At 51.0% G+C, this 26,389-nt stretch overlaps 1 pseudogene; it reads right to left on the minus strand.

Annotated features, from left to right (window-relative positions):
* Positions 1–689: 689 nt before the first annotated feature.
* Positions 690–24,222, minus strand: LOC101149242 (chondroitin sulfate proteoglycan 4-like; annotated as a pseudogene).
* Between the last annotated feature and the right edge of the window lie 2,167 nt (positions 24,223–26,389).

Consider the following 26,389-nt stretch of genomic DNA (forward strand, 5'->3'; position numbering starts at 1 on the left):
GTTGGTGCCTGCTGGCTCTGAGGCTCTGGCTGCTGAGTGGCTGGACGGACTCTGCCAGAGGCAAAAGGGGCCATCAGCCTTTGTGATCCAGGCCGAGGCCTGTGGCTGCAGAGAGGCAGTGTGACCCTGGCATGCCACCCTCAGCTCTGCCCCAGCCCCCCGCACCCAGGAACGCCCACAATCAGCAAACCCACCTGGGCAGTCAGTGTCCGGCTGCCCTCCAGCGAGTGAAGCACTTGCTTCTGGGCCGTCACTCAGAAGCTAAGTGTCTGGAGGAAGTATGTTCACCGTCAGAGAGACCAAAGTGGATGCCTCCGTCCAGGGCTCCTGGGGACAAGGGTGTTGGGTCCAGCTGGCCTGAGTTGGCTCCCCACCTCAGGGTGCCCCTGTGGGCAGCAGAAACCTGGGGCTCGGCCCTCAGCACCCACCTCTGTGTGAGAAGAGCACGAGCCCGCCATCCAGCTGGGTCTGCATGAAGCTGCGCACCTCAGTGCCTGGCACCGCCCACCACACTACCCACCCATTGCTGGGCTGCTTAATGGTGTACACCAGGTCCTTGGGCCCAGAGTAACCATCCATGCTCCTCAGAGCCTCTGTAGGGATGGGCACAGTGGCCCCCTCCCACATCTGGGGACACAGGCCTGTGAAGGTTCTGCCCTGCCACACTTACCCACCCCTTCCTCCCCGGCCCTGGGCTGCCACCAGGGCTCCAACCCCACTGAGGCTCAGGCCCTCAGGTGGCATCAAGGCTGGCGCTGCTGTGGTTCCCCTGCACCAATGGCCTCCCTGCATTCACCTTCCCTGTCACCCCAGGGAAGGCCACCCTCCAGGCCCAGCATCCCTGCTCTTCATCTGTCTTAGTCCTGTGTGTCCCTCAAGACCAGCTTGTGTACCCAACCCAGGAAGGCCCTAGCTCTTACCCTCACCAAGTTCTCACCCCCAGAAACCCCCAACGCTGACCAACAGTGCTCCTTAATCTGTCTCACTGGTGGGGCAGCAGTCTCCTTTCAGACCCTTCATGTGTGCCTGGCAGGGGCTGGGCACAGGTGGGAACAGTGATTTTAGAAACGAGCACTCCTTCCAGCTAAGGGAGGGGTGGGAGGCGCAGAGAGCTGAAGCCTGATGGTTGGCACTGTCCTGCAGCACAGAAGCAGTGCTGGGATGGGTCCAGGTGCTTCCAGAGCAGTTACGGGCCCTCCTCGTGTTGGGCAAAGGGGGCCCCTTTTCAGGCCTCCCACTAGCAAGCAGAGCAGGCACCCGTTCCTGAGGTCCTGGTACCAGTCTTGCTGGGTCAATTACTTGTGGGCAGTGCTGCAGTGGGACTCACATGCCCAGAAAACAGCCCTCTGGCATTCCTGGGCTTCCTCCCCTGGCCGCAGGGAGCCCTCAGGCCGAGCCTTGGCAAGAGGGGCCATACTGTGGGAGGCAGGGCCCCATCACTGGGCTCCCGGAACAAACGCGGGTAGATGGCACCACCTGGTGGCCGCACTGCCACACAGCCATCCCAGCCTGTGGTTCCAGGGTGCTGTGTCCCACTCTTCTGTGGCCTCCACACCATGAGGCCACCCCCTACAGGCACATCCTAGACCACCAAAGCCCCCCGGTGCCCCATGTCAGAGACAGCCCAAGTCAGCCCTCTTGCGGAACCTTCAGTGGCTTCTGCTGACTGGGGAGGACGCATCCCAGAAGCTGGTGTTCAAAGCCCTGCCATGTGGGCTTAGTAAACCCATGCCATTTCTGTTCCACCAGAACTACTTTTGCAATCATGGAGAAGTTCCATCCCATGTCTGGGCCTCAACTTCCACCTTTGCCAAACGGGGGCCCTGCTCTGCTGTGGACAAGGGGCAGGAGTTTGGGAAGCCAAGCTGAGGCCTTCACTTGCTGGGGTGAAGGTGGGAAGCTTAACGGTCCCACCCTGACGCCAGCCCTTAAGGGCTTGTAAGTGATTCTTTCAGGTGTTCTGGTCCTAAGCCACAGGAGAAGGAACAGCAGAGCCACCCATGGCTGCTCAGAAGTCTGCCTACCGTACTTGCAAATGTCCAATAACAAAACCTCCCACCTGTGTTCTATTTCAGCACAATCTCACATCTCTCCTTCCAACAACTGCGTGAGGCACACAGTAGTGTCCTCATTTTGCAGAGGAGGAAACTGAGGCTCAGAGAGGGGGAGATCTGTGCCGGGAAGTAGGGGACATTGGCCACTTTCTCAAAGCAGACATGGGGCGTGGTCCCAGGAATATGCTCACCTGCAGGCCTGAGTTTGTATGAGGTCGGGGGTTGGCCATTGACAGGCAGGATGGTGACAGTGAAGGCCACAGGATGGCTCTGGCGGTCCATCTCAGAGGCATTAGCCATCAGGACAAAACCGTCAGTGTCTTGCTCCCATCGTGCAGGTACTGGATCAGATGCTCTTCCACCTAGGGGCAGGCCCAGGGCTGGCAGTCAGGCCCCAGCAGCACCCTTCATGTTCTGCCTTTGGGTGCAGGAAGAGACTGACCCTTTTAGGGCCTCAGTTTCCATTGGTGGAAAATGGGGACCATAAGTTCTGGTTCCCAGAGGAGTTGTGAGGAAGAAAGGGGATATTTTATTTTGAGACAGAGTCTCTCACTCTGTTGCCCAGGCTGGAGTGCAGTGGTGTGATCTCGGCTCACTGCAACCTCTGCCTCCCAGATTCAAGCGATTCTCCTGCCTCAGCCTCCTGAATAGCTGGGACTACAGGTGCGGGCCACCACACCCGGCTAATTTTTTGTATTTTTAGTAGAAACAGGGTTTCACCGTGTTAGCCAGGATGGTCTTGATCTCCTGACCTCCTGATCTGCCCACCTTGGCCTCCCAAAGTCCTGGAATTACAGGCATGAGCCACAGCGCCCAGCCTGAGATACAGCATCTAAAGCATAGGTCTTTCTGAAATGTGACTCCCTGTCTCCTCTCTGTATAACCCCTGGACTGGGAGTCCCCGGGGCTCCCTCCACTCTGCCCCCAGAGCTGGGCTGCAGCCCCTGGGCCTCTCTCACAGCCGTACCTCTCTCCAGCAGAAGGTGCTGAGGGTCCTGGCTTGAGGCCCATCCTCCTTCTGCAGGGCCCCATGCCGGGGTGGCTCCAGCACCTGCAGGCCAAGGCCCGGGAGAGTGGGGAAATAGGACCTGGCAACGCGGAGCAGTGGAGGGGCCAGGGTGCAGCTGCCACTGTGCCCCCTCTACTGCTGAAGTTTTGTGCCCCCAGTGGGGATGACAGCAGGCAGCACCTCCAGCTTCACGTGACGTCCTCAAGGGGAGCACCCAGGCTGAGGCCACATCCAGCGAGAAGGCATGGCTCCAGGCCTCAGGGCAGGAGTACAGGTAGAGGATCCTGCCTGTGTCCACTGCCTCTGGGGAGAAGCTCTGCATGGGGTCCAGGCTGGGTGGCTCATCTGCCAAGATGCCACGCAGCACCATCACCAGGTAGCCGGCACTCGGTGGGCTCTTCACTGAGAAAACGATGTCTGCTGGCGGCACTGCCTCCTGGGCTACCTGGTTAACAGAGGTCATGAGGACTCACAAGGGAATGCAGAGGAGTCTCAGAGGGGCCCACTGTGGCCCTAAGCAGCCGGAACAGCCTTGATCTTGCTCCACTTATTTCCCCAGATACCACTGCTCATTTAGTGACACACACACATGTGGGTTCACACACACAGCAGCCAGACATGCAGCTGGTCACATTTTTTGTTTTTTTGAGACAGGGTCTCACTCTGTCACCCAGGCTGGAGTGCTGTGGTGTGATCACAGCTCCCTGCAGCCTCAACTTCCTAGGCTCAAGGGCTCAGCCTCCCAAGTAGCTGGGACCACAGTCATGTGCCACCATGCCTGGCTAATTTTTAAATTTTTTGTGTAGAGATGGGGTTTCACTGGGTTGCCCCAGCTGGTCACATGTTAATACCCACCCCACACATGGTTACGGGGTGTCGGTCACACAGCTTGAGATGCACTCCCTCAGGGAAGTGCATAATCACATGTCCCCAGACTCAGTGACACAGACATATGAGTTCATCAGATGCTGACACAGTCACACAGGTACAGGTACACATGCGTGTGTGCACACGCACACACAGGCCCCCTGCTCAGGATCTGTTCAGGCCTGTGGCTGGTTTGCTGGCAGCATCCTCCCCAACCCCTGCTATTACCACCCAGGACCATCAGAGGGTGCCCTGCCCCACCCCACCCCACCCCTCCTAGAGGCACAGGCACCCCCAGCACAGGCCCTACAGAGCTCACACCCCAAAGGCCACATGGGCTCCCTCACCTGATGGGCCATCCACAAGAGGCTAAACTGCCTCCAAACTCACATTCCTGTTTTGTGCCTTTGGCCGGAATGTTCCTTTTGCCTGGAATACCACTCCCCATTCTCTGCTCCTAATGGCCTGTACTCTTCAGAGCCCAGCCCAAACACTGCCTCCTCCCATGAGGCCTTCCTGATGCCAGATCTGCTGGCTCACCATGGGCCCCAAGCTCCAGATGCAGACCAGAAGGGTCTCCGAAATAAGCAGTGTGGAAGAGTAAGGCTGAGAGCGGGCAAGGACTGGCCTGAGGTCACAGGGCATGTCAGATCTCTGGAAGGCCTGTGGCTGCTCTGTGGGGTTCCTGGGTAAGCAGAAGCCCTTGACAGACCCTCCTGGTCCTGGTCTGGGCTCTGAGAAGAGAGCAGGCTACACAGGGGTCTGAGAGGCAGCGGCCTGTCTCCACGGCCAGCAATCCCAAAAGTTCAGGACCTGCGATGCCCTCCCAGGGAACTGACTGCAATGCAGATTCTCGGGCTCCACTTCAGAGATTCTGTAGGGCTGGGTGGCGTCCAGGAATCTGCATGCTCAGCCATGCCATGGACATGAGTGGACACCAGCTCTAGAGGCACACACAACTCCCAGGAGGATGGGTGTACAGCAAGCTCCCCAGAAACTCTTGGGAACACAACATATATGGGAGCACATCTGAGGCACGTGCACACACGCAAGCTGGGACCACCACAGGTACAGCCCAAGTCACATGTGTTCCCGGCATGGAGGCTGGGAGGAAGGCCCTCTACCTGGTCCACACCCCGCTCACCACCTCCAGCTCCTCACCTCCAGCTGGTCCCTTCTGATCTCAGCTGCCTCTCCCTGGAAGATGTAGATCTTCTTGTGCTGGGCCAGCTTCAGTGGGGCTACTGGGCCCTCTAGGGCAATGGTCACTTGTAGGGTGGCATCTGTGTGCACTGGTCCCACATCCATTGAGAAGGCCAGGGTGTTGCGGGAGCTGAGGCTGCCATTGTGGCTATAGAGAACAGCCCCAACCAGCAGGTCCTGCTGAGAGAAGGCTGTGGCTGGCTGAGTGGCTTGGAGCAACTGTCCCCAGTGAGGGCTGTCTGTGACGTGGTAGTGGGCCTCATCCCCACTGCAGATGTTGAGGTTGGTGCCCAGGTGGAGCTCAGCCATGTTGATGGTACCCTGGCCTCCTTGAGGAACCATGAGGCCGGAGCCATTGGCCACACAGAGGTAAGGCTCCAAGGCCTGCACCTCCAGCACCGTGATGGCCTGGTGCTGCCCATCGGACACCTGCAGCGGGATCCAGCCGTGGTCAGCCTGAGTGTGTGAACAGGACTCGCCTCTTCCTGAGGCCCCTCCTGGATGAAGCGGCAGATGGGCTGCATGGGCTCATCCGTGGCCATGATACTGCCAGAGAGGAGGTCCTGGTGGGTCAGCACCAGCTAGGCCTCAGCAAAGCCCGAATCAGCATTGCTGAAGGCCATGTTGTCTGTAGTCAGCAGCTGCCACCTACCCCAGGCCACATGGAAGACGCAGCTGATGGTCTGCATAGGGGTGTGGTCATTCACAGGCTGGATGGCCACTCAGAAGACACCCCATACCTCCTCCCAGGCCACGTCACCACTGCTCTGGTCCTGGTGGCAGCAGGAAATGGGATATCATCTTCTGTGATCTCGGAGTCATCATGCTAGACCAGCTGGCCATGCATCAGGTCTCCATTGGTGAAGGATGTCACCATAGTGATCTTGTCCTGTGTCCCACGCCAAGTCAACCTCCCATGGCAGGGCTGCTCCATGACCTCATAGAGGTACCTGGCACTGTTGAGACTCTTGATGAAGAGCTGGTCAGCAGAGAGGACACACTCACCACCCTCGGGCACCACGAGGACAGGCATGTCTGGGTCACCGCCAATATGGATGGAGAAGGTACAGAGTGGGGAGAAATATGGTGGAGCTGTGACATGGAAACAGAAGGTGTCCTCCACTGCCACTGAGGCACGTGCCATGGCCCCATAGGTCACCTCTCCAGCCTGTACGTCATCCTGGGTGAAGCCCTGACCATCTGACATCATCGTGCCCTGTAGTTGAAGGTTGCCTTTCCTGGGAGCCTGAACCACCTCACAGTGGAAGGTTGGGGGGCTTGGGCCTGCCTCCTCCAGGGTGGCCTCCAGGTGGGCTGTGGTGAGGGCCTCCTGCTGGGTGTTCTGAGTGTGCAGTGGCTCCAGCTGCAGCATCCACACAGTGGCTCTCTGGATGGTCACTAGGAAGGACAGATTGCTCAGGATTTCCCAGCTCACCTGCACCTGCAGATCCAGGTTCTCCACGGTGTCCTCGGTGTAGTGCTGTGGGTCAGTGCTCAGGTACCTCATGTGGCCCTGCTCCACATCCTGCTGGTGGAACGCCTGTGTGGCCCACCACTCAGCATCCTCCACCCCACCAGCCCCCTGCTTCTGCAGCTCCCTGAACTGCAGGCCTCCGGTGACACGGAACAGCACGGTCACATCCTGCCCCATGGCGCTGGTCTCTACCAACAGGTTGGTAGGCAAGATGGGCATGGCAGAGCCCTGGGCCAGATGCAGCCCTGTGCTGTGGTGGATTTGAATGGCCGGCTGGACAGTCACCACCTTCAGCATGGCCGGGGGGCTGGCCTGCAGTCCATTGCTGACCCGGAATGTCAAGTCCTGTGTAGGGCCACCGCAGTGGACACAGACTAGGCTGCCGGCCTCCAACTCCCAGCAGGAGAACTCAGTCACCGGCTCCCCAGGCTGGTCTCGGTGCTCCACGGGGAGGCCAGAGGGGGTGCCAAGGAGCTGGAAGGCGAGGCCCTCACAGGCAGAGTCCAGGTCACAGGCCTGGAGAACCTCAGGCCCCAGAGGCTTCTGTGTGTGTTCCAGGATCACCATAAGGCTGCCATGTGGGAAGATGATGTGGGGTGGGTCATTGACAGGGTTGACCTGGATGGGCAGGAGGTCTGTTTGGCCCCTCCGCAGGCATGAGGGCATAGGCACCCAAGCCATCACTGACACCTCCAGCACCAGCTGGTCAGAGGTGTCCTCAGGGCCATCGTGGATGAAGCGGGCCTTGCAGTTCACCATGTCCAGGAGGGTGAACATTTTTCATGCCTGGGCACCCAGGACATCCAGCTCGAGCTTGCTGTAGTGTGCCCCTCAGGTCACGCTGAACAGCACCTGGGAAATCCCAGCACCTGGGAAATCCACAGTTCAGCCTCCATCAGTGCCAGCATGGGCTGCACATGCCACCACTCAAGCCAGTCTGTGCCACCCTTGGTCACCACCACTGCGCTGATAGCAGCTGGATGAAATTGGCAAAGACAGGAGGTAGCCCTGGCTCAGGCACGCATGGCTCAGCTAGCTCCACGGACAGCCAAGCCTCGGGAGCCAGGGTGGAGAAAGCTTCATAATGGCCATAGGCATTGTCCTCATACTCCTCCACCTCCTCCAGTCTGCAGCCAGCCACCATGTTGTGCGTCAGCAAGGCTTCCCACAGCCCCCGCCTCTAGCCATTGACACTGAGGTCTTCCATGCAGCCAGCCCAGCAGGGAGGCATTGGCAGCCCCTGGTGTCAGGCCTGAGCGGTGTTCCTGGAGGTGACGAGAGGCCTCTGCAACCAGCTCCCCAAGAAGGAGACTGTCACGTGGCTCCAGGTAGCTGAGGATTCCTCGGTTCAAAGTACATGTGGGGTACTGGTCCATGGAGATTTCTAGCTGGTGAGTGTTGATGTGGATGCTGACCTTGTGGGGCTGTGCGTCAGCCACAGGCACACTGTTGAGGAGCAATACAGTACCCTGGCCCTTCTCAACCATGGACCACAGGTGGCCCTCAAATATGTCCACATGGATGAAGTCCCCATGCCAGCCCGCTGCCTGGAAGGCCAAGGGTGCCTGCCAGCTCTGTGTGGTGAGTGTAAACTCCAGGGTTCCTTCATCCTGAGTGCCCCAGGCAGGGAAGGCAGCCAGAGAGTGGGGCCCAGAGAAGCCCAGGGCCACATCGTCATTGGCAGAAAACTCTTCAGCACAGCCCTCATGCTTATTGGGGGTCAGAGGCCGGAGGAGTCTGCGGCCATTGAGAGCGGCTGCATGGAGGCAACCCCTCAGGGGATGGCTGGTTCCCCTCAGGTAGGGCAGGCCAAGTCTCCCAGTGCTCCCAACAAAGAGCCCATAGGGGACTTCTAGGGGGGCTCCCAGGACTACAGAGGAGGCATTCAGAAACCCATTGACTGACAATGTGGGCCAGTCCTCTGAGACAGTCAGAACTGTAGTGTGGGGGACGGAGTCACTAAGTAGAATTTCTGCTGGGGTCTGCAGCCTCAGCTCCTCCTGGCCCAGGACAAGCCTGACCTGAGGAGAGACGGGGAATGGGAGATGGGGGGCAGCACTTTGAATCCATCATTTCCCTTATAAAGCACAGTGGGTTCCCCACAGGGGGCCCCAGAGCATAAAACCTAGGACAAGGACCTCTGGTGCCACTCCTCTTGCCTTCCTGCCATCTCTTTATTCATCCTCCAAACACTCACCAAAGGAAACTCTGGGCCAGGCCTGGATGGGCTCTGGGGACCCTGGTGTGAATCAGATGTGGTCCTTGCCCACAAGGAACTGACATATAGCAAGATGCTCTTCTAGAAACCCAACCTGTATTTTTAAATTCTCCTCCTCTTTCCTTGAGTGAGAAGCACCAGAAATATTGTCTTGGAATCTAGATTTCACCCCTGGAATAATGGGTAACTGAGAATCCCTTGATCAGTCCCCCTAAGTTTGGCAAAGTTTCTCGAGGTCACTGAAGGAAGCCAGGCTAACTGCTCAGGGATAGGGAGCCCAGGCAGATGCTCTGTGTTCTGAAAACAAAAAGCTCCCTGTCCTGTGGTGGAGGAAGATCTTAAGGAGAGATGAAGGACATAGTTCTGTCACCATGACATTGACACAAGAAATGGCTCTGGTATGGTGCTCCCAGATGCTAGAATAGGTGATGGCAGAGTATGGGAACTGCAGAACCAGAACACTAAGAACCATGATCTTGGAGTCCTGGTATGGTGCATCTCTGTAGGGGTGTGGCATCACTGTACCTGCAGAGCTCAACAGCCATCAGCACCAGACTGCACCACATAGGTGTTCAACAGTGACACTTGTGGCAGTGAGCAGCAATGACAGCAGCAGACTGACCAAGCCCTAGTCCTCTTCCCACTGGGGTGTGGAAGGAGATGGCTGCCCCAAATTTGTCAATTTTTTTTTTCTTTCTAAAATAGAGATGGGGTCTCATTGTGTGGCTCAGGCCAGTCTTGAACTCCTAGGCTCAAGTGATCTTCCCACCTTGGTCTCCCAAAGTGGTGGGATTATAGGCATGAGCCACTGCACCCAGCCTGCCCCAAATTTGGACTAAGACCCTGGGTTCTTAAACTCTTCCTGGTATGGGGGAAGACTCAAGAAGGAGCCACAAGACTCCTTGATAATAAAGCTTGTGGTGTCTTGAAGGATGAAATGGAAAAATGAAGCTGAGGCAGTACTGGTGCTGTTACTGTCGTGGACAGACAGTGGTGCTGCAGAGAAATTGGTGCAGTGCCACCGGGATGCGCAGGGGTCATGGGGGCCCAGGAGGGGGCCTCTCCCAGGAGGAGGGGATGCCCACACTGAAACTTCAAGGAGAGGCTAGAGTTAGGCAGGTGCAGGGAATGGGTGGGGTGCACACCTGGCAGGAGGAGTGTGGTGACCAAAGGCCTGGCAGCAAGTGACCACAAGATGGCCAGGAACTGAAAGCAGTTCAGTGCAGTCAGAGCACAAAGGGCCAGTGAGGGCTTGTGGTGGGAAACATGGTTGGAGGGAGCCGGTGGGCAGAGCCAGTTCATGAAGGATTTACCATTTCTGAGCTGCTGCTGCCCATCCCACAGTGGAGAACTTGAGACCCCAAGAAAGGTGACTTACACAAGGTCACACAGCCAGCTGGGGTTTAGTCAAAGCTAGACAAGGAATCTCGCCCCAATCCCAGGGGGATGTTACTCACCTGCAGGTGTCCAGGGTAGAGCTGCAGCAGGAGGTGGTCAGCTGGGCCTGCTGCCAGGAGAAGGAGGGCTTCTGGTTGGGACGTGGAGAACTGCAGCTGCAGGTCTATGTCAGTCAGAACCATGGCCACAGTCACCTCCAGGTGGTTCTCACCAAAGAAGGAAGCTGTGTGAGAGAGGGAGCTGTGGTCAAGGCTCAGATTCTTGCCTGGAGGAGGCGAGGTGCTGCAGGGAGGGATGGGTGGGTTGCAGAAAGGGGTCCGTGCTGGTGCACCCTCATGGTTCTGCTATATGATGCTGCCTCTGAGCACTGCCCAGATCCCAGCATTTCCTTGGTCCTGGCACTAGAAGGCACAGCCTCACCTTGTGTCCAGCCCAGACCTTGACTTGGCAGGAGGTCAGACCCAGAAATTCCCAGCAACTCAGGTCTCTTCCTTGGAGGTTCCTGGAGCCAGAGGCCTCTGCCAGCTCTGACTCACCTCCCCTGGGCCCCAGAGGAGTCTCCCTCCCAGGTCTGACTCCCCGACCTGGCCCAAAGGGAAACATCACTGGCCTGATCACCTGGCTTGGTGGTCACAGCCCTGAGGAATGGAGTTTCTGGAGAATCACCCCCAGGCCAGATTGATCCCTGCTCAGATTCCTTCTCCTAAGTGCCCTTGTGCTTGGGCTCCTGTGCAGCACCTGCCGTGCCATGCCTCACCTCCATGCATTGGCTGGGGCCACGGCTGGGATCTGGGGGTGGTGTCAGTGTGGCCCACCTATCCCCACTTCTCCCTCAGGCCATTCTTCCAGCTGCCATTGAGGGTGGGGGCGGGAGCTTATTGGCCTGAGTTTGCCAAGGAGTAAAGGCTCTGAGGCCAGATGGGGACCATATGCAGTGTCAAACCAAAGTGGGCCCACACTTCCTCCATTACCCCTGCTGTTGCTTCCTGCTGGAGAGCTATTCACAGTCCCCGCTGAGCAGTCAGATCCAGCCCCATGGTTTCCACCGTGGCCAAGGAACCAGGGATGAGAACAGCTGAGCTCCCAACTTCCCCAGGCCACCACTCAGTCTGAGGCTGAAGACAGGGCCTAGGAGGGGCTGAGGGTCTGCTGGGCAGGCCAAAGAGGGCCTCCCCAGGCAGAAGGCCATGTCTGGGCTTGCCTGGGGTTAGTGGTTCTTACGCAAGGCCCGTTCTGTCCCACACTGGGATTCCTCCTCTTTTGAGTTGCTGCTTCCTCCAGGCAGTTTCCCCAAATTAGCCTCCCTGACTTCCAACCCACTGCCATAATTTCTGGTCTATGCCTTTTGTGGTGACAAGAGCCAAATATAACTTTGACTTTGCCTGCAGATGTCCAGGGCTGGGGGGCAGACAAACACAGGTTAAAAACCGTGATTCATCCCTGTTGGGTTTCCCTCAAACCCCAAGAACAAGCACAGGCTGATGGCCTTGATGGGGTGATCCAGCACCGGCCTCACATGCACTGGTCCCTAGCCAGCCTGAGCCAGCTGCCATCTGCTCGAGGAAGTAGCTTCAGCCATTGGAGGAGTTGGAGGTTTGTATGCCCTAAGGGCAGCCAGCCCCACCTGGAGGGATATCAAGGAAAGATCCCGTAAGAGCCCCTCGGGTTGAGTTAAATCCCCTCTAGTTATCCCCTCCTCCTGCCAGCACTGCTGGCAACACCAGCACCTTGGCTGGGAAGCTAAGGGAATCAAGCAAGCCCCGCAGACCATCTGTGCGGGGGTGGCCCAGCAGTCTCAGCAGGCACAGCACAGCTTGGTGCCAGCAAGAGACAGACCAGGGAACTGCAGGTGGCGGCCTACTGGGGTGCCTTATCTGCAAAGACATTGATTCCTAAGAGCAAAACACAGCACACTAAAGTGAGGGAGGCCATAGCACAAGGGTGGGGACACATGGCCCTGCAGGATGGAGCCACCACAGTCACCAGCTGGAATGGCTCACAGCAGCAGCCAGGAGCCAACTGCTGAATTTTCAGGAATTTTGAGAGCCAGGTGATACTGCCCACAGTGGGAATATTTATACCAGGAAAAGAGGCAAATACTGAAAATCAGGGTTCCCTCTCCCCAAGAAAGCCCATTGCTAAACATTTACCTACCCAGCACCCACAGGGAAGGGGGCACATCTCCCTGTGCCTACCCACCTGTGTTAGTCAGGGTTCCCTAGAGGAACAGAACTAATAGGAGATATAGACAGATATAGATATAAATATAGATATATAGATATAGATGTATAAAGGGGAGTTTATCAAGTATTAACTTACACAATCACAAGGTCCCACAATAGGCTGTCTGCAAGTTTGAGGAGCAAGGAGAGACAATCCGAGTCTCAAAACTGAAGAACTTGGAGTCCGACGCTAGAGGGCAGCAAGCGTCCAGCATGGGAGAAAGATGTAGGCTGGGAGGCTAGGCCAGTCTTGCCTTTTCACGTTTTTCTGCCTGCTTTATATTCGCTAGCAACTGATTAGAAAGATGGTGCCCACCAGTATTAAGGGTGAGTCTGCCTTCCCCAGCCCACTGGCTCAAATATTAATCTCCTTTTACAAAGCCCTCACAGACACACCCAGGAGATCAATACTTTGCAGCCTTCAACCGAATCAAGTTGACACTCAATATTAACCGTCACACCACCCTTGTACTAAAGGTATACATACACCCACTAAGGCATGGTCAACATCAGGGATCTGGGCCAGACAGGAACTGAAGTAGATGGTTGGCCCTAACCACTGAACCACCTGCCTGCGGCCCCCTCCCAGCAGAACAGAGTAGAGGCTGTTTGGCCAGAGTGGAATGGTGGCAGGAAGCAGAGGTACTTTCCGGAGCGCAGGGGTCTGAATCAGTCCATTGAGGCTGGGCCCTCCTGCTTCCTGTAGGGCTGAGCGGGAGAAGCTCACAGAGGCTGCCTTGTGCTGCTGGAGTGCATAGCCAGGGAGGCCCCCACTCCAACAGAGGCCTCTGAGGCCTTGCTGGCCAGGGCTTTGGAAACTCTGACAGCGCTGCTTCCCTCACCTCCTGATCTCCTTTTTCTGCCCCTCTTACACTCTCTGAGGGGCTGCAGTTGCAAGAACCCAGAATCTCTGTCTTGGAGGTGGTGGTGGCGGCGGGGGGGGGGGGCAGTTGAAGAGGGGCTTTGAATGGAGAGGGTCTGCACAATAAAGATGTAGTAAGCTAGGAGTCAATCCAGAGGACTTCCTGGAGGAGGTGATGGTGGTGTAGAGTCACGGAGAGGGAGGAATAGGCAGTCTCAGAGGACAGCAGCAAGGCCAAGTGAGAGACTGGCAGAGATATACAGGTCCCCGTTGGGTGGGGTGAAGAGGGTTTCTGCTCCCTCACCCCGAAGAGCCTCTGGCTTATCACAGGACAAGAGCCAGCTAAGCTCCAGGGGCTTTCCAGGAAAAGTGTCTCTTGGAAAGGGTGTGACCTTTTCATCGGTCCTGACAGCACCCTAGAAATGGCTTGGTCTTTTCCCTCCCCTGAGCTCCACAGAGAACACAGCCAGCAGAGGACACATTCCCTGTCATCCAGAAATGGGTTTGATTCTCAGCCGAGGGACAGCAGGACTGGTAGAGACTGTCAGGCCACACAGCTGCCTACACAGCACCCCCATACTTGGTGGGGGGTGGGAGGGATGGCGGGGGCTGGCTGTCCACAGGCCGGGCATGACAGGGAGGCTCACTGGAAGTGGCGCACTTTGGAGGGGCAATGTCAGGGGAGAGCTTCCTCTTGTTGGGCCGCAAGACTCCACAAGGACAGCACGGTGACTGATTCCCAGTGCTAGAGGCGAGGCAATCGGCCATGTGTAGGTGTATGTGTGTGTGTGTGTCTATATACACACACATATATGTGTATATATATACGAGGGTGTGTGTATGTGTGTGTATATATAATTTATTTATTTAGATGGAGTCTTGCTCTGTTGCCCAGGCTGGAGTGCAGTGGCGCAATCTCGACTCACTGAAACCTCTGCCTCCTGGGTTCAAGCAATTCTCCTGCCTCAGCCTGCCGAGTAGCTGGGACTACAGTCACCTGCCACCACACCGGGCTAATTTTTGTATTTTTAGTAGAGATGAGGTTTCACCATATTGGCCAGGCTGGTCTCAAACTCCTGACCTTGTGATCTGCCTGCCTCGGCCTCCCAAAGTGCTGGGATTACAGGTGTGAGCCACAGCACCCAGCTATTTATAGATATTTATAGAATATGACCTCAACTATTTAAACATATCTGTAAGGGTATAAGTACTTTGATAACAAAGAAGCAATACATACTGATAGAAACTAGCTATCATGTCAACAGTAGTTATATTAGGTAGAGAAATTATGTGAGATTTTTATTTTTTTATATTTTACTAATCTTCTCAATAATGGTTGCTTATAAGTTTTATAATCAAGAAAAAAGGTTTCTAAAGTTTTTGCAAAATGGAAAGTTATGCTTCTTTATATACTAAAGACAAAAGCAAAACTTCCTATTTGAATACCTTTGACTTTTACTGCAGACTTACAGACCCTTGAAAGAAAAGGCAATTCCCTCCCACTAGTTCTGGTGTCATTCTCCCCATCTCTCTCTCCCTTCACTTCCACCTTGGTCTTCTTTCTACTTCCCACCTTGGCTAGTGGTCTCCACCCAAAATGCCTGCTTGGCCTAATGGTTAGAATTCAGGGAAAAAGAGATCCCAAATTGCTAATCTAAACTAAGATTATACATGTGGGAAATAATAAAGAGAAACCAGGTAGTAAATAAGATTTGGAGGACTTAAAATACCCAGACTTTAATTCCTCTAAGATTATAGTTATTAATCATGTTTTTATATAATATTATCACTTAACATTTAATTTCTAAATATAATGTTCATGAGGAAAAGAGAAAATAGCTTGGTTTCTTCCCTCACTGAACTGTTGTCCTTAGTATCTTCTAGACGTTCCAGAACTGATGTCAGATTTGGCTCATCAGAGTCCACAGACCATATCGGTGAAGAAGATGAATAGGATTCCTGTTTAACCCAGAGACACCTATGTTAAATGTTTACATACAGCCTAACCCAAATATGCAATTAAACCACACCACTAAATGGCAAGATGACCATGGATTGAAACAAAATGTATGGGGGAAAAGGCAACACGTTTAAACCCATGTGAGGAGCTGGACTTCTGAAACAGCCATCCTCCTTGCATAGCACTATCTGCTGCTACAGCTCATAGAAGTCAACAATTTTCTTCAACACTGGCAGGCAGCCTCTAAATGGCCCTGATCACCCTCACCTCCTGCCATTCACACCCTTGTAAAATTCCACACCTGGACCTAGTGACTCACTTCTAACAAAGAGAATACAGCAAAAGTAACATCGCTTCTGAGGTGAGGCTACAAGGAGACTACGATGCCTGCCTTGGTCACCCTTCTCCTGCTCTTTCCATTGCTCCCTCTGATGGAAGCCAGTTGCCATGTGATGAGGTGCCCTATGGAGAGGCCCACGTGACAAGGTATTGTAAAAGGCCTCTGACCAATAGCCACCTAGAAACGGAGGCCCAGTCCAACAGCCTCTGAGGTGAATCCTGCCAACCTAAGCTTGGAGACAGATTCTCTCCCTATCCTGCCTTGGGATGATCACAGCCGCCATCAACACCTTCACTGCCTGGTGAGAGGCCAAGCCAGTGAACCCAAGGTAAACTGGACAGAATCCTGACCCACAGAAACTGAGATAATGTTTGTTATTTTAAGCTGCTCAATTTGTTACAGAGCAATAGATAACTAACTCAAACACCATAAAATTCTAATATTTTATTCTATCACACAAACCAAGTAATACCAAGTAAATGCCATTACCATACATATATTTTTGTAACACAATTACATGTGATTTTTTAAAAAAGCTAATGAACTATGCATTATGTGCTTTCACCCACTAACAGACGTTCCCGCTGTTACTTTGTACTGTTCTCTATTATAAATTGGGGAAAAACCATTATTATTATATATTAGCTTCAGAATAACTAGGTTCAAGTCACAGAAAACAATTTTGCACAAACAACTTTAGGCAACACTGCTTTGAAAACTGTAATCTGAATTAAAGCTGAAGCCACAGAAACCAAATATTTACTGAAGGTTCCTTTTTAAGAAAAACAAGATGGGCCGGGCACGGTGGCTCGCGCCTCTAATCTCAGCACCTTGGGAGGCCGAGGTGGGCGGATCACGAGGTCAGGAGATGGAGACTGTCCTGGCTAACATGGAGAAACCCCATCTCTACTAAAAAAATACAAAAAAATTAGCTGGGCACGCTGGCGGGTGCCTGTAGTCCCAGCTACTCAGGAGGCTGAGGCAGGGGAATCACTTGAACCCGGGAGGCAGAGGTTTCAGTGGGCTGAGATGTCCACTGCACTCCAGGCTGGCGATAGAGCAAGACTCCATCTCAAAAAACAACAACAACAAAAAAGAAAAACAAGTTGTGTTGATGGAGGACATCATTAACAGTATATCTCTTCAATAATGGTTTATTTTACTATTCTCATTCTTCTCATTCCTCTCTTACTGTGTTCCAAATCTCTTTACAGGCTAAAATAAACTCTTCAGAATTACTCCTATTCTTTTCTTTTTTTGTTTTTTTTTGAGACCGAGTTTCGCTCTTGTTGCCCAGGCTGGAGTGCAGTGGCACGATCTCAGCTCATCACAACTTCCACCTCCCGGGTTCAAGCAATTCTCCTGCCTCAGCCTTCCTGAGTAGCTGGGATTACAGGCATGTGCCATCAGGCCCCACTAATTTTGTATTTTTAGTAGAGACGGGGTTTCTCCATGTTGGTCAGGCTGGTCTCGAACCCCTAATCTCAGATGATCCGCCCACCTCGGCCTCCCAAAGTGCTGGGATTACAGGCGTGAGCCACCACGCCCAGCCAATTCTGTTCTTAAAGAACACCACTTACTGAGTATTGCATTTTCTTCTATAAATTCTTCAGCATACACTGAGAATACACCATATGGACTATTTTTACGCTTTTAATTTTCGTTTTTTTTTCTTTTGGCTAAGGAAATTGCAATTAGATTTAGGACTTCATTCTGTTAGGTTAGTATTTGTCTAGTAAACTTCAGCATAAGCAAAATAAAATACGTGTTGTTGCTCTGGACTGAAACCCCTCAAAACCATATTTTAAAAATTACAAAAAAAAATTAACTGAAATCAAGTTTTTAAAAACCTTGTAGATGAAAAGATATGATATCTAGTACATCTAAGTACCTATTTCAATGGTTCCCAAAGTGCAGCCCTCAGACCCCCAAGTCCAAACTATTTTGACAGGAATACTAACATGGTGACATTTGCTGTAGTGTGCAAATACAATGGTGGGTAAAAATGCTGGTACTTTAGCACAAACAAAGGCAGTAACACCAAAGTACTAGTAGTCATGGTATTCTTCACTATGCACAGGAAAGGTTTAAAAAGGAAGGGCGGGTGGGGCATGGTGGCCTACGCCTGTAATCCCAGTGCTTTGGGAGGCTGAGGTAGACGGATCACCTAAGGTCAGGAGTTTGAGACCAGCTTGGCCAACATGGTGAAACCCCATCTCTACTAAAAATACAAAAATTAGCTCGGTGTGGTGGTGCATGCCTGTATTCCCAAATATTTAGGAGGCTGAGGCAGGAGAATCACTTGAACCTGGGAGGCAGAGGTTGCCTTGAGCTGAAATTGCACCTATGTAACTCCAGACTGGGCAACAGAGCAAAACTCCGTCTCCAAAAATAAAAATAAAAAGGAAGGGCAACAAAAGGTCAGTTTCATTTAAGAATGTCTATGATAAGGTTGGGAATTTTGGCTCATGTCTATAATTCCAGCACTTTGGAAGGCCCAGGCAGGGGGATCACTTGAGCCCGGGAGTTCAAGACCTGCATGGGCAACCTGGTGAAACCTCATCTCTACAAAAAATACAAAAATTAGCTGAACACAGTGGCTGCATGCCTGTAGTCCCAGCGTCTTGGAAGGCTGAGGCAGGAGGATTGACTGAACCCAGAAAGTTGAGGCTGCAGTGAGCTGTGATCACGCTACTGCACTCCAGCCTCGGTGACAGAACAAGGCCCTGTCTCGAAAATTAAAAAAAAAAAGAATGTCTATGATGAAGCAGTGAATATTTTACTATATCTAAATCCTTGAATAGATCTTTTTAATATTTCAAGTGATGAAATGGGAAGTATACATGAGCATTCCTACAGGCTGCCTGAGAAAAAACCCTTGAGTGACTAAGTCATGAAGTGAATTAACCACTTTAATGGAATACCATTTTTACTTGAAAGGCTGACTGACAAAAAATGTTATTTTAACTCGCATTTCTGGCAGATATTTTCTCAAAAAATGAGATTCTGTCATTTCAAGGAAAACAACAGACAGGCTATAATAAAATTCAATAACAAAATTACTAATAAAATTCAAGCTTTTGAACAAAAAATTAGAATTTTAGAAAACTTATGTCCACCATCGCTTTCCAAAAGTATTCTGATGAGATTGATGGTGGTATTGATGAATGTATTTTGATACTGTACAATCAAATGTATCAACATGTAGAAGATCTTAGTGAACCACTATTTTATAAGTGACCAATGCACGATGTTGTAATATCATGCAAGGGTGGAAGATCCAAAGTTCAAGAAAAACCAAGATTTGATGGAATATCAAAAAAGAAGCCTAGGCAACATGGCAAAACCCTGTCTCTACAAAAAATACAAAAAGTTAGCCAAGTGTGGTGGTACACACCTGTAGTCCCAGCTACTCTGGAGGCTGAGGTGGGAGGATCACCTGAGTCCCTGGAGACTGAGGCTGCAGTGAGCTGTGATCACACCACTACCTTCCAGCCTGGGCAACAGGGCAAGACCTCATCTCAAAAAATATATATATATCCACAATGGTCTAAAATGGTTATCTGTATGAGACTGGCCTTTGTTCACATTTTTTCAAGAAAATATCACACAATAAATTGAATGCAGAAGCAAACTGACATATCAATTTGCTAATGACATGTCAAACATCATGCAAATGACATATCAAACATCAAAAAAATTTGCAAAAGATGTAAGATTGTACTACTTTGGGTTTAGAAATTTTCTTTTCATAAAAGCATTTATAACAATATGTGGTGAGCTTTTAAAGAATATTTTAAATATTTCTGATTTAATTTCTAGTGATAAATACCAATAGATATACCCTACATAAACCAAAGCTCCTTGGGCCCTCAATGTATTTTTAAGAGTGTAAAGGAATCCTGACCCCAAAACTTGGAGAACTGCTGCCTTCCCCTCCACTTTCTTCCTTCCCTAGAATTTCTTCCTTGGAAGAAACATCCTTTTGCCATTCTATATTAACTTACATAGTTCCACTGAGGCAAGTTTTGCTACCTCCCTCCCATCTTTCCACCTCTCTCTCAACACAAAGCCTGACCAAAGGATTCTACCAGCCCACCCCATTTCCAGTGATTAGCTGTCAGGTGGGCTAAGCCAAACAAATCTGGGTTTTCCCTGAGACTAGACCTCTCTTTCTGGGAGAGATGGAATCACAGGGACAAGGTTGGCCACCTTGGGGTAGTGAGAATTCATTCTGCCTAAACAGGGAGAATTCAAACAAGTTTCTAGAAAGCCAAACTACTTTCTAGAAAGTCAAAGATAATTATATTTTTTGCCATGACTGTAAGAATTCCCATTTCATTGCACACTTTCTAACATTTTTACCAACCTGATAACTAAAAGCTGGTACTGAGATGAAAAAAAGGCCGGGCACAGTGGCTCACACCTGTATTCCAAACACTTTGGGAGGCTGAAGTGGGCAAATCACCTGAGGTCAGGAGTTCAAGACCAGCCTGGCCAACATGGTGAAACTCCGTCTCTGCTAAAAATACAAAAATTAGCCAGGCATGGTGGCATGCGCCTGTAATCTCAGCTACTCGGGAGGCTGAGGCAGGAGAATTGCTTGAACCCAGGAGGTGGAGGTTGCAGTGAGATCACGCCATTGCACTCCAGCCTGGGCGACAAGAACAAGACTTCATCTCAAAAAAAAAGAAAAAAAAAGTTCCCATACAATATAATTTCTTCCATCTCTGGAAACAAATTCAGCAATGAGAACTGAAAGTCACCACGTGGAAGGTTTCAAGGATTTAGGTCTACCTACTGATGTCTAAAGCATTAGTTAAGTTACAAAAAAATACGCACACACACGCGCACGCACACACACACATACCCGTATGTATTCAGTACCAGAAAGCATGACTGACTACATGGTACAGTCATCCAACAGAAAGCACACAATAACTGAAGGCAATGTAGAGGAGTAAGTTATAACATGGATCTACAATACTGTTGAGTGAAAAAGCAGATTACAAACAAATATCTGATTTTTAAGGGAGAGGAAACATATACAAGCACAGGAGAAAAGAGGTGAGCAGATGACTGGAAAGATACAAATTTCTGACAGTGGCACCTTCTGAGTGGTAGAATTACATAGGTAATATTTTCTAGTTTTGCCTAAAAGTTTTCTAAATTTCTTAAAATAAGAAGGTTTTGTTTTCCATATTACAAAATATCCATCACCCCAGGAAATTTAACCTTCGGCACAAACTCTACAACATGTTCAAAGTTTGTCCAGTTTAATATTTAAGAGACAATCTATTTTGAAAGACATTTAAAATGACCAATATTTAAACCTATGCATTAATATTTTTCAATCACGTTTTAAATTTTGTAATTTTGATAGGTTTTAGATCCATCTTGAAAAGATAAATTTTCTGTTTGTCTTTAAAATATTACCTACAATATGCCTGTTTTTAAACAGTTAATGGTGCTCAAAAATCGCAATATAAATTCAGGCAGTGTTCCTTATATAGAATGTGTAAGTGCTTCTAATACTGCTCTTTTTCACCAGTTATGAAAACACAGAACAATTATCTAAGCATCTAATTATTCAGGTCCTTTGTTTCTCCTCCATTCTGTTAGTTTTATACTAATTTCAAGGCCTGTGAGGATGAAGTTGTCTGTGACAGCTACCACAAAGGTTACTATAAGCAGACAAATTTCCAGCAAGTTTATCACCACTACCAACCCCACCATAAAACTGTCTCAATCAAGGGCAACACAATTCAAGGTTAGTCAAGACAACCTCTTTACCTGTCACTGCTTAAGAAAAGGATTTTTTGGTCTTATTTAGAAATAACTTTATCTATTTTTCTCCATTAATTCCACTGAGACCAATGTGTGGCTCTATCTCAAGCACCAGCAAGCAAAACTGCCTGCCAGTATGTTCAGTTTTTGCATCTTTCCAAATGTAGGGCACAGCTATCTTTTGATATCATAATTTTTTGAAAACTGATGCACAAACTTCTTGAAAGTTCAGCCAGGTGCGGTAGCTCACACCTGTAATCCCAGCACTTTGGGAGGCTGAGGCAGGCAGATCACGAGGTCAGGAATTCAAGACCAGCCTGGCCAACATGGTGAAACCTGTCTCTACTAAAGCTACAAAAATTAGCCAGGTGTGGTGGCAGGTGCCTGTAATCCCACCTACTCAGGAGGCTGAGGCAGGAGAATTGCTTGAACCTGGGCAGCAGAGGTTCCAGTGAGCCAAGATTGCACCACTGTACTCCAGCTTGGGTGATAGAGTGAGACTCCATCTCAAAATAAAAAATAAAAAAAAGAATTTCAGATATACAGCAGTTGTAATTCTTCTAAAGGCTGCTTATGGGACACGTTACTTTCATACTTTGCTGTTCAATAAATGTGGGGTGGAGAATAAAGTAAGTTGACAGAATTACCATATAAAATAAAAATCGAAGTCCTCTGACAACAAAAGAAACTTAAAACACACACACACACACACACACACACACACACAGAGCTTTCCCTGCTAATCATTTTACAACAACCAAGTAGCTAACCCAGAGCCCACAAAAGCAGAGTAAAAATTCTAACACTTGGTAAAATAAAAATGCACATATATCCCTGTCATCTAAAAAAAATGCTTAAGTATTCAAAGACAGACAGCAATTGTAGCTACTGACAACATCATTGTAAGCAAACTGAGGCAGAGAAAACAAACGTGCTGATGAGGATTGAAACACCTAAGCTGCAGAAACCCACTGGATGGTTTCCTAGGTTCCTAGTTGGCATTATCTTTCAGAACGATCTTCTAGAAGAGATCACATAACACTGTTACAAAGGATCTGGAGAAAGGGACCCTGGCTTCATCACTGTGGCTCTCCAGTCATGCTTTACATTTTCACTTCTTACACTCTCTTTCATAGGAAGTCAATTTACAGGCCTCCATCAAGCCCTTAGAGACCTTTTTGTACTATCCATGACAAGTTCTTGATGTTATGTCTGCACTTTTGACAAATTCTTAGCAGTTAACTTACAAGGCAGTTAAGATTTTTTTTGAAGCACAATATAGCCAGAATAGGGTAATACATTCAATAAAACAAATATTTACCAAGCATTTATTGAGTGGAAGATAAAAAGCACAAAGCATAATTATAAAACATTCTCCCCTGCCACCATAAAAATTTTTTTAAAGCCTTACAGAATACAGCATAACATAACCAAAGCAAAAATAGGACTAAAGAGGGGAGGAAGGGGAAATATCAGCATGAATTAAATATGACCCAGAAGAGCCTTGATGGTCAGACACGTAAAGACAAATTGGGTAGGGTTAGGGGGTGGCTGTCAGGGGCACATTCTACAGGGGAAAAACAGCTGATACAGAAGCCTGAAAGGAAAAGCGGGCAGAGCACCTGGACAGGACTCTTACCTGCTGCATCCAGGGTACAATGCGCCTTTCCAGAACACAGCAGCGACCCGGGATAGAGAGATCGCTCAAACAGCACCAGAGGCTGCATTCCAACTTTTCCTCCATCAACGAGTCCGTTTTCATTGTTAGTTTCTCCTTAAACACGATTGGCTGAACATGCGGGAACAAGGAAAACCTGACTGAAGAACGAGGCATTTAAGCTTAAGGCCTTGGATCCGGGCGCGGTGGCTCAGGCCTGTAATCCCAGAACTCTGGGAGGCAGAGATGGGTCATTTGAGGTCAGGAGTTCGAGACCAGCCTGGCCAACATGATGAAACCCCGTCTCTACTAAACAACACAAAAGTTAGCCAGGCGTGGTGGCGGGCGCCCGTAATCCCAGCTACTCGGGAGGCTGAGGCAGGAGAATTGCTTGAACCCACGGACTGTCAAGAGATGGAGGCTGCAGTATACCGAGATCGCCCCACTGCACTCCAGCCTGGACGACAGAGTGAGACTCCATCTCAACAAGCGTCTGCCACCATGCCCGGCTAATTTTTGTATTTTTAGTAGAGACAGGGTTTTACCATGTTGGCCAGGCTGCTCTAGAACTCCTGACCTCAGGAGATCCAGCTGCCTCAGTCTCCCATAGTGCTGGGATTACAGGAATGAGCACTGCGCCCGGCCAAAAAACCGAAAATCTTAAAGGCCTTTCCCCTTCCCTCACTGGGCTCAAACAACAGCGGGAGCCGCCCTGCCACGCCCCGTCGCGGTCCAGGGGAGCAGGCTAGCTGACTGAGGGAGATCATGGGCCCCAAAAGGGCTGCGGGCGACGCGGGCTCCCACCTCAGGGCGCAGCGACTGGGGCGAGAGGTGCCGGCAGCCCCCAAGCCAGCCCCGCGGCAAGGAGCCAGAGAGACGCGCCCTCCCCCTCCTCCCACGCAAGCCTCACGCAGCGGGGTGGGCCAGTCGCGGGAGAAAGGGGCGCGCTCGCCCCGCCCGGGGAACCGGGGCCTCTCCCGGGCAGGTTCCCCTTTGTCCCGGGACTCTGGGCGCCTCCTCTCCGCCCTCGCCCTGCCGCGTGAGGCCGCCACTGGGCGCCTCACCGTGATGTTGCAGTGGAGCGTGAGCTGCGGCGGCGGCTCCTGGTTCTTGTGGAAGATAGACGCCAACAACTTCAGCTTGGCCTTGAACCCTCACACGGACATTTTACTCTCACCTCTGGCGGGAGGGGCGCGGAAGGTGAGCCCGTCGGGAGCCGCTGTCACGGCCGCAACCACCCGCGGGACCTCTCGGCGGCGCTCTCCCAGCTCCGCCTCTCCCTGCTGCCTCAACTCTAGTCGGAGTAGGGCTGGAAAATGGCAAGGGGCACCGAGGCCTCTGCGGGGAGCTGTGTGGCGGCCTGGGCGGCTGCTCCCCTTGTAACAGACTCCACCGACAGGAGGCGCTGCTCCTGTCAAGCCGCAGCTTAAAAGGGCAACAGCACCACAGCCCCCGCTACCGCCTGGGAAAGGGCTGCCCCCACCCGCTCCCGTCCCTCTCGCCCCTCACACCCGTCGCCCGTCACACCCATCACCCCTCACCCCTCAACCCGCGCGCCCCCTGCGCACTCATTTCGGCGGCTGCAGGAGTCCAGAGCATGTGCGCGCTTCCGGCTGCCCCCTCCTCGCCTTGACCCAGCACTGTTGGACCCATCTGGTTCGTTCTTCACACTCGCGGACTGGAGGCTCCGGGCAGCACAACCACCAACTCGTGTGTGTGTTGGGGTGGGGGTGGGGGGCAGAAAACCACCAACCCGTGTGTGTGTGTGTGTGTGTGTGTGTGTGTGTGTGTGTGTCTCCCAAGGGAACAGCACTGCTGAGTTCAGGCTATCAGCTCATGGACTGTCAGCAAAATACAGTCACAAGAAGGCTATGTGCTGTTTTGTCTCTTGCAGTGACGTCATGTTGTTCATGTTTTATGTTTTTCAGAGTTCATTAGTTTCTGTTTGCTCTCAGTTAATATCCAGCTCAACAGATTGTGTAAGTAGAATACCCCCAAACTGAAAGTCACCTACATAAAATATAGTGAAAAATATGTCACCCACTTAAACTATAGTTGAAAATATGTACTCATTAGTTTTGTGTAGCCAACACTGGATAATGGGTAAGGAAGGGCACAGGATCCCAGGGCTAGACTGCCTGGGTTCAAGTTCCGATTTCCTGCTGGCTGTGAAATACTTGACAGCGTTCAGCCTCTGTTTCTTTTCTCTTTTTTTTTTTTAGCTTAATCCCAAATGTGATAGTAAGTCTCAGTTTCTTGATCTGAAAAACAGAAATTATTCAATGACAGTCTATGTGAAAACTTTAAAGTTTTCAAAGCCACTATCTAGCTTAGGGAAGTCCTCAGCTTTAGGGGTAAAAGTTTTTAAAACCACTGCCTGGTTCAGGAAAGCCCTCAGCTGTAGCCATTATTAGCTATGATTATTATTGTGCTGGCTACACATGCATTAATGAGGCAGGAAAATGCTCAAGGATAACAACCAAGTATCCAGATTATCTCATCAGACCGAGACAGATGCATATGCGTGCATGCTCATGTTTTAGCTCAGAGCCATTTGTCTAAAAGGCTCTTGAACTCAGAGGCCCAGGAGGATCAACTTTGCTTTGCAGTGGAGCCATCGCTTTTGTTAATCAATGAAATTGACATAACGCTCTTCTTTTTTTTTTTTTCCTTTTTAGCACCAACCATGTGCCTGGAGCTAACTGTGTTAAGAAGAGCATGCTTCAAGTGGCTGGAGTGAGCAATTCAACTTGTGGAGGAATGAGAAGTGACAGTGTTGAGACAAGCAACATAAAACCCCAGGGTAAGGTAGAAATCACTGAAAGTCAGGCAGAGGAACTGGCGTCCAGTAATGAGTCAGGCTTTGCCAGCCTCTGGCCCTACAGATGGCTCTTTGCAGAGGAAAAAATTAAGCCAGGCCCGAGGGCACAGATCCTAAGGGAATGCTGGCAGCTCTAGGCTGTCTATGAGAGTCCAGAGATGCTGCTTCACCCTGGGGCTTTAGGCAAGTCCCTTTCCCTCCCAGAGCCTCAGCATTCCTTCTAGCAAATGACGTTCTGCCTTTCTCCTAGGATGGCTGTGGGGATCAAGGGAGACAGTGGCCATAGGGATACTATGTTAACTGCAGATGCGGCTGTAGGAGCACTTTGCTAACTTCCAACGTGAGTTCAGACTCTTCAGGCTATTTGGCACCCAGATCTATGGTGAGGTGTGACATATGGGATGTAAAGTTTGATGCCTGCTCTGACTCCAGGCTTGCTAACACACACGAAACCTTTGGCAAATCATGACCCTGCCTTGGGGAAAAGGGCAGTCTGGGAGAGCTTCTTCAAGGCAGC

This window comes from Gorilla gorilla, chromosome 16 (genome assembly GCF_029281585.2).
Source record: "Gorilla gorilla gorilla isolate KB3781 chromosome 16, NHGRI_mGorGor1-v2.1_pri, whole genome shotgun sequence".
In the NCBI taxonomy this organism is placed as follows: Eukaryota; Metazoa; Chordata; class Mammalia; order Primates; family Hominidae; genus Gorilla; species Gorilla gorilla.